The sequence below is a fragment of the Marmota flaviventris genome, chromosome 10 (assembly GCF_047511675.1).
Source record: "Marmota flaviventris isolate mMarFla1 chromosome 10, mMarFla1.hap1, whole genome shotgun sequence".
Lineage (NCBI taxonomy): Eukaryota > Metazoa > Chordata > Mammalia > Rodentia > Sciuridae > Marmota > Marmota flaviventris.
This window is the reverse complement of record NC_092507.1, coordinates 46,188,228-46,196,613: the sequence shown is the minus strand read 5'-3', so window position 1 is coordinate 46,196,613 and position 8,386 is coordinate 46,188,228.

Below are 8,386 nucleotides of genomic sequence, written 5' to 3'. Positions count from 1 at the left end.
ATGGAGGCCCATGCTCGGTCTCCAAGATTGCTACAGCAGGGTCAGGGTGGGAGATGAGATGGAAATGTATCAGCAAAGATACTGTACGGTGCTGTGTGAAAGTGGGAATTTAGAATCAAATGTCCACAAATCTGCCATTCGTGACCAGTGAGAACTTCAGAAAAGTGTTAATCTTCTTGGAATCCTGGTTTCCTCCTTTGTGAGATGAGGATGGTCCTATCCTAGTCACTGGAGGGTTATAAGCAATACAAATGTGAGTGTCCCTCCATAGACCCTGGAGTAAAGACAGCTCACAGCCATTGTTCACAGTTCTTCCTTTTCCACTCCTGCCTTGCCTGTAACAGAGAGGCAGTTCTGATACCTGAGGCCAGCCCAAGGGAGTGTGGAGGGAAGCAAGCCTCTCTTGTTCTGTGGAAGTCACCAAAGTAGGAAGACATGACCCACAAACTGGACTGATGCAATAATAGTCATCTTAGGAGAAAGAAAAGAAGAACAGCTACTAACTGTTGAGCACTAAATATTGCCCAGCGCTGTGATAAATACAACCCCGTGTAATGTAGTTTGCTTAACTAATTTGATGATGGATATAATTATCATACTATTTAAATATTAGGAAATAAGACAAGGGCATTTAATCACCTAAGGCCACAGAAAGGCTAAGTAGCAAAGCGGGGACCTCAGCACAAGTGTATGTTGACAGCAAACCAGGGCTGAGAAGCCTTTTGAGTTCTCCTTGGCACAGACCCCACCTGTTTGATTGACATGGTCCCCCAACCAGTGGCCCCTACTTGATTTTCTGTAGCACAGGGTACCTTCGATAACAGCTGGAGCCATCCTTCTTTGTGAACTGTGTCTGATGTCCTATAGGAGAAGGGAAGATTATGAAAGGAACAGGAATAAATGTTTTAAAAAAATGGGAATCAGAAGCTGGATCTGGCCTTTGGCGGCATTAATTTTTTTCTCCCAGTAACTTATCTAAGATTTTAGCTCGTCTTATATTAAACAATAAGGAGTTACCATAGCAACCTCATTGCCATGTAATAACACTCACATCCTTCCCAACCGTAAAATCAAAGCCAGAGAGGCAAAGAGAAACCATCAAATTACCAAATAGCCATCTTCTTCATCTCTCTTTCCTTTGTAGAATGATTATTGATTACTGTCTTTATTGTAGGTCAGTGACACTATTACTAATTTTTTTTCCCCTTCTCCACGTCTGTTGCCCTATTGGTGAACAAGGAGGAATGTGAGACGAGCACTCTACGAGGGCCTTCAGTCCTTGGACTGGCAGAGCATCTCCTATTCCAGGAGGGCAAAGCTTGAGTCAGTGCCATCTCCTGCCAGCTGCTGCCAATCTTGCTCTGGGGGCATTTATTTCTCTTGCTGGCTGCAGAATGCTTGATTAACCCCATGCACTTGCCACATCTGCTCCAGAGCCTGCTCGCTGTATCTCTTCACCTTCTGGCAGGAATTTGCTTTCCATCTTGGAGCCCTGGGCAGCAGTGTCTGCAGCAGATGTTCCAGGCCTGAGATGAAGTGTCCCCCATCCCCACCATCTCTGCATACCTGCAGCTGCCTTCTCCCTCTCTTCCTCTTGGCTAGTTCCTAGTTTTTCTGCAAGATTCAGGTCAGGCATGACCTTCATCAAGAAGCCTTCCGTGATGTTCTTCACCCAGATGAAACATTCTCCCTTTGATGCCTTTAGATCCCGGTTCATCTCCTTCCAAAGTATTGCTCACACTGTGTTGTGAAGATATACCACATCCTTCCCACCAGCTAGTGGGAACTATTGAAGATGATTCTCCCTGTAGACATTTTACCTCTTAGCACACACTAGGAGCTCAATAAACATCAAACACCCCCACTTCCTTGACGGTGGATGGCATGAGACAATTTATCGGCACCAATCAGCAACGAGGTAATCAGACTGACTGATTCTTCCTTTCCTCCATCTGAGATTTTCACATGTGAATAAAAGTAGATGGACTGAGAAGCAAGTTTGGTTTATCTGCTGTATCTCTAGCAAACCACATCTTTTTAATTTCATGCATGGATGGAAGGATACGTCATGCCTGTTACAGTGCGACAGCTTGCTACCTTGTATAACTCAACAAGCTGATGCAGCTGGGCATGCAAAATCATTCCAAGAGGGAATCAGAAATGGTATCAAGTTGCTCAAATAGTGCCCTCTCCACCTTCCTCATGGCCTTCTTCACCTGGAGAACTTGACCTGAGCAATATTCACACATTAATTCCATGAAGGGCAATTAGGGCCTTTATTAAATTCTGGGTTCCAGAAGCAAAATGCTTAATAAGGAAAATTTCTCTTATTTGGAACCATGGAGTCACTTTTTTTTAGTCAATGGATATTCACTGAGGAGCTCAGTAATTGTTCGTAGAGCAAATGAGTGGCTGAATGAAGAGCCAAAGGTCTCACCACTTTCCATTCCAATTCTGCCCTGATACCAGATCTGTCCTTCTGAAACCCACTCAAGTCACCTCCTCTCAGTTACACAGCTGTGGTCTTTACCAGTCAGAGTTCAAACCTCTGAATTCAGGGCAGCATCCAAATCCCCTGACATGTGACATCAGTTCCTTCTCTTGCCCAGTGCTCCTTCCTCTCCACAGTCCTGCTGCCTCTGATGTTCTTGTGTTTTTGTTCTCCTGGAGAAGTTGCAACCCTCTTGAGGAGTGAAATTCTTGAATTTGAGGGTTTGTAGAATAAGTTCTTCTTGAACCTCCAAAATCTGCTGTTTCTAGCCAGATGACCATCTTCAAAGATTGGGAGGTGTCAGAACCCTGTTTCTGGGTGAGCCCTAAACTCCAGCCAACCTGTGTTCTTGGGAGCCAGAGTTTGCTTTGAGAATAGGAATGAACTTGACTATTGAAGCACAGAACTGGAAGGATCTTGAGTGAAAGTGGGCCAGCCCTTCTTGTGTCTTCTGAGAAAGCAAAGACCAAAACAGTTAAGGTCAGGGCACACAGTGGCTATGTGAGCACTAAAAAAACACCACACTATAGACACTTTCTCAGTCAGGTACCCCAGAGGCCACTCATGCTGGCAGCTTGGGGTCATTCATGCCCTTCCCCAGAATGGTCACCTGTCAGCTGCTTCCTCAGCTCTGAGGTTGTAAATCTCTTTGGGAAACAGAGCTCCTCTGCCCAGCTGCTGCTGGAATCCCTGAAGCCCAACACAGCCGTCTCTGCTGGCTATTGCTATGGATGGATGCCATAAATATTAGCTGCAGGCAAGGATTGACTGACAGCGAATACATATTTGTTTTCTCTGAGAGGTTACACTGTAATGTTGGTTAAGAGGTGTATCCCACTGCTGGCTTTGGGCAAAATTGCTACTGAATATCTGACATATATCAGTCTCTGTACATATTAGTGGTGAGGTCAAATATAAATCCTATGTGAATAATGGCTATGCTGTATTCCACTGCAGTCAACAAGGAAGCTCTTGGGCTCTTCTCTAAGCCAATTTGAGGTAATATGTTTTAGATGCTCTATTTCTCTAACTTATCATTAATTGAATTTAAAAAGTAAACACCCATGGTCATCTATCCCAGGAACAGCACATTATGTTTCAGAGATCTAGGCAAATTTCTGTTTGTCACCCTCCAGCTTGACCACATGTATCCTTATCTTGGAATGTGCAGCCTCTCTGATGGGTACTGGGCGTGGGGTGGGCAGCAAGCTTGGGGAGCTAATGCTATGGACCCTGGAACCAAACTACCATGCTTCAAATCCCAGCTTGGCCACTTGATCTTTGACAAATGGCTTAGATTTTCTGTGCTCGCCTTCGTCTATGACATAGAGAGCTTAATGACACCTACTTCTTAGGATAGTTATGACCAAATGGATCAACATGGAGTAAATGCTTTGAACTATGTTAACAGCATGGCAAGTGGTGATCCTCCTCATCTGAGATTGTGCTTTTCATTGTTTCAGTTACTCACAGTCAATGGTGGCCCAAAAATACTAGAAAGAAAATTCCAGAAATAACCAGTTAATATATTTAAAGTTGTGTTGCTTTCTGAGTAACACGATGAAATCTCGCACCATCCTGCCTGGGACACAAGTCATCCTTTTGTCCAGGTGATCCACACTGTGAACATTACCTTCCCATTGGCAGCCCACCACTTGTCAGATGGACTGTTGTGGCATGGTAGTGCTTGTTTATAGGGCTCAGTACTGTTCATGATTTCAGAAATTGACTGGGGTATGGGAAAGGATCTCTCTTGGGTAGGGCAGAACCATGTAGTACCTACTTATTAGCTGTCCCTATCATCACCATCACCATTGACTGTTTCTATTATGATCCTTCTCAAAGCACAGTCGCCAATTGGCTAGCGAGGATGGTGTGGTTGAAGCAGCCCAAGCTTCATAATTGAATGGGACTGAGTTCATATTCCAGCTTCACCGGTTGCTCACTGGTAAGGCCTTGGTAAAGTTGCTTGACCTATTTGAGCCTGAGCTTACCCATCCATAAAGTGAGGTCAGCATGTCTATAACCCACTCTTATTCTATTAGTGTACCCTGTGGTACCTACAGCATGAGGGTCCCCAAAGTGGTAGTTGCGCTTCCTTCACCCTGAGTCAGTCTCCTTTCCCACATCAAATCCCTGGAGGTCCACATCCCCTAGTGATGAGGAAGTGGGAACTGGGTGCTGGAGACTCTCAGATGTCTGGATGAGGGACCTGCAGACCCTGTGTGAGTCTCTCTCTCTCTTTTCTGGAAGTGAAGAATTTATTCCTAAAATCTGAATTCCATGGATGTCAGACCTGAGTAAGAAGACCTAGGCTTCTTTTCTTCTTGAAGAGCCTCACATTTATTCATGGCAAAAATGTGCCCTCTTTTCTCCTGCTCTACTTGACACGTTTCATTCCAACTCGGTTTAGAATCCTGTCCCCTTGATGAAAACATTGTGGTTCTCATTCTATTCTTTTTTTTTTTTAATTTCCAACATTATTTTCTTTAATCTACCTGGGAAGTCCAAAGACGCCTTTCTCTTTTCTTGGGAGCCCTTTCTCCCAACAGAGTCAAAGTTTACCCATTCTTCAAGGTCTGCTTTAAAAAAAGATTGTAAAATATTCCATTAATAATTTTTTTGCATTGATTACACACTGAAACAATAATGATTTAGATGCATTACACAAATAAAATGTTATTCAAATTAATTTCATTTGCTCTTTAATGTGGCTACTAGAAAATGTAAACTTGCATATGTGACTCACATTTTATTTCTATTGGACAGGGCTGCTCTAGAGTAATATAAGTAATCTTCTTAAATTTTAGTTGGATGACCAATTAATCTTTTGAGAATGCCTGAACTTATAGCCTGTTCCCAGGACAATATTTAATATATCATCTGTACTTATATGCAAATACCTTATGAATAGTGTGACTATACTTTTCAATTCACCCAGGACAATCCTAGTTTATGACTATTGTCTAGCTATAAATTATCTGTAGTGCCCCTTTCACTATAAAAAAGAATCTTGTCTCAAATGATATATTACTTTGTTACCCACAACTAGAGCTCTTGGGTTATTCTGCAAATCCGTCTCTCAAAAGAATCACTGATACTTTGTATTAATTTCTGTAGCAATAACAAAATACCCAATGATGGGTACTTTATAAAGTAGAGAGGCTTATCTGACTCACAATTCTGGTGGTGGGAGGATCCAAATAGTATAGTACTAGTGTTTTGACAAGGGGCCTTGGCTATGTCACAACATGGCAGAGAGACAGAAAGGGAGCTGTTTGAGGGCAGAAGGAGCCAAATAAATGTGGTGACCTCACTGTATAACAGCCTGTTCTCATGAACAACTCAGTCCCTGGGACCAGCATTAATTCCTTCCAAGGGCAGTGCATCCATGACCTAATGACCTTGCACAAAGCTGCTCATGCCAAAGGTTCTAGCGCCTCAACAACGCCAAATGGGGGGACCATGCTTTTACCCTGTGGACTCCTTCAAACCATTTTTAAGCCATAGGATACCTAGAGCCAGTATGGCCATAGCGAGTCTCTGCTCTGTCTAAATAGATGCTCTGCTCTGTTTCCTCACTGCCATCTCCCTCACCCATCAACACTCCTTTTAGCCAGAAGAGCTACTTCCTACTTGGAATCCTAACTGAAAATAATCCTCCATTGCTGATACCACAGATGACATGACTCTTCCTGACACTTCTGTACAACATTGTGAAAAACCACTAGCATTATGCTACTTGGAAATGTCCCTGGCAAAAATAAGATAAAAAAGGAAAAGAAAAGGGGAAAAGAAAAAGAAAAACTAGGCTGAATCCACAGCATTCCCCTGGCCAAAATATTTTTAAAAAGGTGGGGGGCGGAGGGGGGACAAAAAGAAATGAAATAAACCTAGGTTGAATCGACAGGCCTTCTCTTCAGTTAGCTCATGTCCATTTTGTGCAGACTGGATTTACAGGATACACAATTGGTCAGACATTCTCCACCTTCTCTCAGCCACTGCATTTTCCCATTCAGCCACCTGAAGGAAGCCGGGGACCCAGTGGGCAATGGGGACCAGCCACAGCCTTGGCTGAAACGCTGCTGCATCACCTCTCCAGTGGATTTAAGGATATTTCTACCTCAGAGAAAATTGGAGAATTTTGATGAAATTATTAATTAAATCCCTATCAGCTACCATGCATATTGCTTAGGCTCAGTTTTAACTCTTTTTCTTCTGTCCTTTCTTAAAATTTCACCCTCTAAAATAGGAAGTGGGTGACATATAATTTTAGTTTAGTTCCCCCCTCCACCCCCGTAGAAAGGCTGCTGACACTTTGGTCACCCCCTGGTTGTTGATACATAGTAGCCTTGACCTCATCAGAGTCCCCTGCATCCAACCTGTGGATGGCGTTCCTTAGTCCACCAGGTGATGAGGTCTTCCTTAAATATTCTATTGGTCAGTAAACCACTGATAAATCCCATCAGCTTTCCAATGCAGACACATCCCTTGGAGTTCTGTGACAGCTGCTGGTAAACTTGATGACCCCAGAGTGCTGCCTAAGGAATCTGTCCCTTTTGGTCATCTGTGCTTTCCAAATGGTTGTGAAAGTTTCATTTAAATCTGCAGTGGAAAAGAGAAGTTCCACTATTGCATAACATGCTATGACCATCATTGCTGTGACAAGTGGAAATCTGACAGCTTAGAACCTGTCAATTAGGGAGCTGCTTTTGATAAACATCAGTCATTACAGGGGTTGGAGAAGCTGTATTTCCTGGCCATTTGGGAAGGATTTTTTTCCCCACTCCCTCTATCCCTTCCTTCTTGAATGTACCTTCTGGCATCCGCCATACGTACTGGCTGCATCATTAAGAGCTGAAACTTCACATCTTAATTCTGTGTGAGAGGTTTTCTCTGGGGGCATTGGTGCATCTGTGGAAAGAGAATTTGAGTGTACAATGAAGGTGATATGTTGGGGGATGTTGATGGCATATTTATGGGAACAGCTGTCCAGAAACTTTTCTTTTCTTTTTTTTTTGGTGGGAGGAGAAAGAATAGGATCTGGCTTGGTTTGGATGTCCATAGTCTAATGTGAAATATGTTGGCTTAGCTTAGAGATTTGCTAAGGAAATGTCTTAAAGTCCTTAAGCAGGAAAGAACAAGGATTTAGGAAGTGGGATAATTTGTTGAACTTATATTCTTTTATATCTGGGAGGCTCATAAGCTACTGAGCACCATCACCAATTCCCACTTTCCTTTAGTTGCCTCTTAATGTTATTTAATACCCTTGTCGACAGAGAGGGGACTAAACCAGAGTGAAATTATGGTTTAATTTTTTAATGTAATTCCTTGTGAAACAAAAAGATGTCTGTGTTCAGTAGCTGGATAGATGTACGGCAAATAAGGGAAAGGCAGGCTGTGTAACATCAGGACCAGTTTCTATAGCAACAAAAATGTCAGCCATCCTTTTGGCTGATCCTATTAATCTGGAGTAGAAGCAATGATACTGACACATTCGAAATGTATTTAAACCGGAAGGTGAAAATACAATCCAGCTGTAGATTTTAAACAGAGGTAGAGTTAGGCACCAATCGGATGGAACTTTGAAACAGAAATGATATGAGGGAGACTCAAATAGAGACCCAGAATTTTATTTGTTTATTTTTTAAAGTGATTAATTCTTTTTTTTACCAGAAGTTATTGCAAATATTCTTGGATCCAGTTGTGGAAAGGTGGGAAGGGGGAAATTTTAATCCTCTTTTCTTATTCAGAGCTGGGCTGTCTTTTGAATAATGTTAGCTCAGCGTAAATACTTGAAATTAATTGTTGTGAAGATAAGGAGATGTGTAACTTCAAGAAGCTGCTGACGTGTGCACACCTTCCGAGAAAAAAAAAAAAACGCTAGGTTACTGA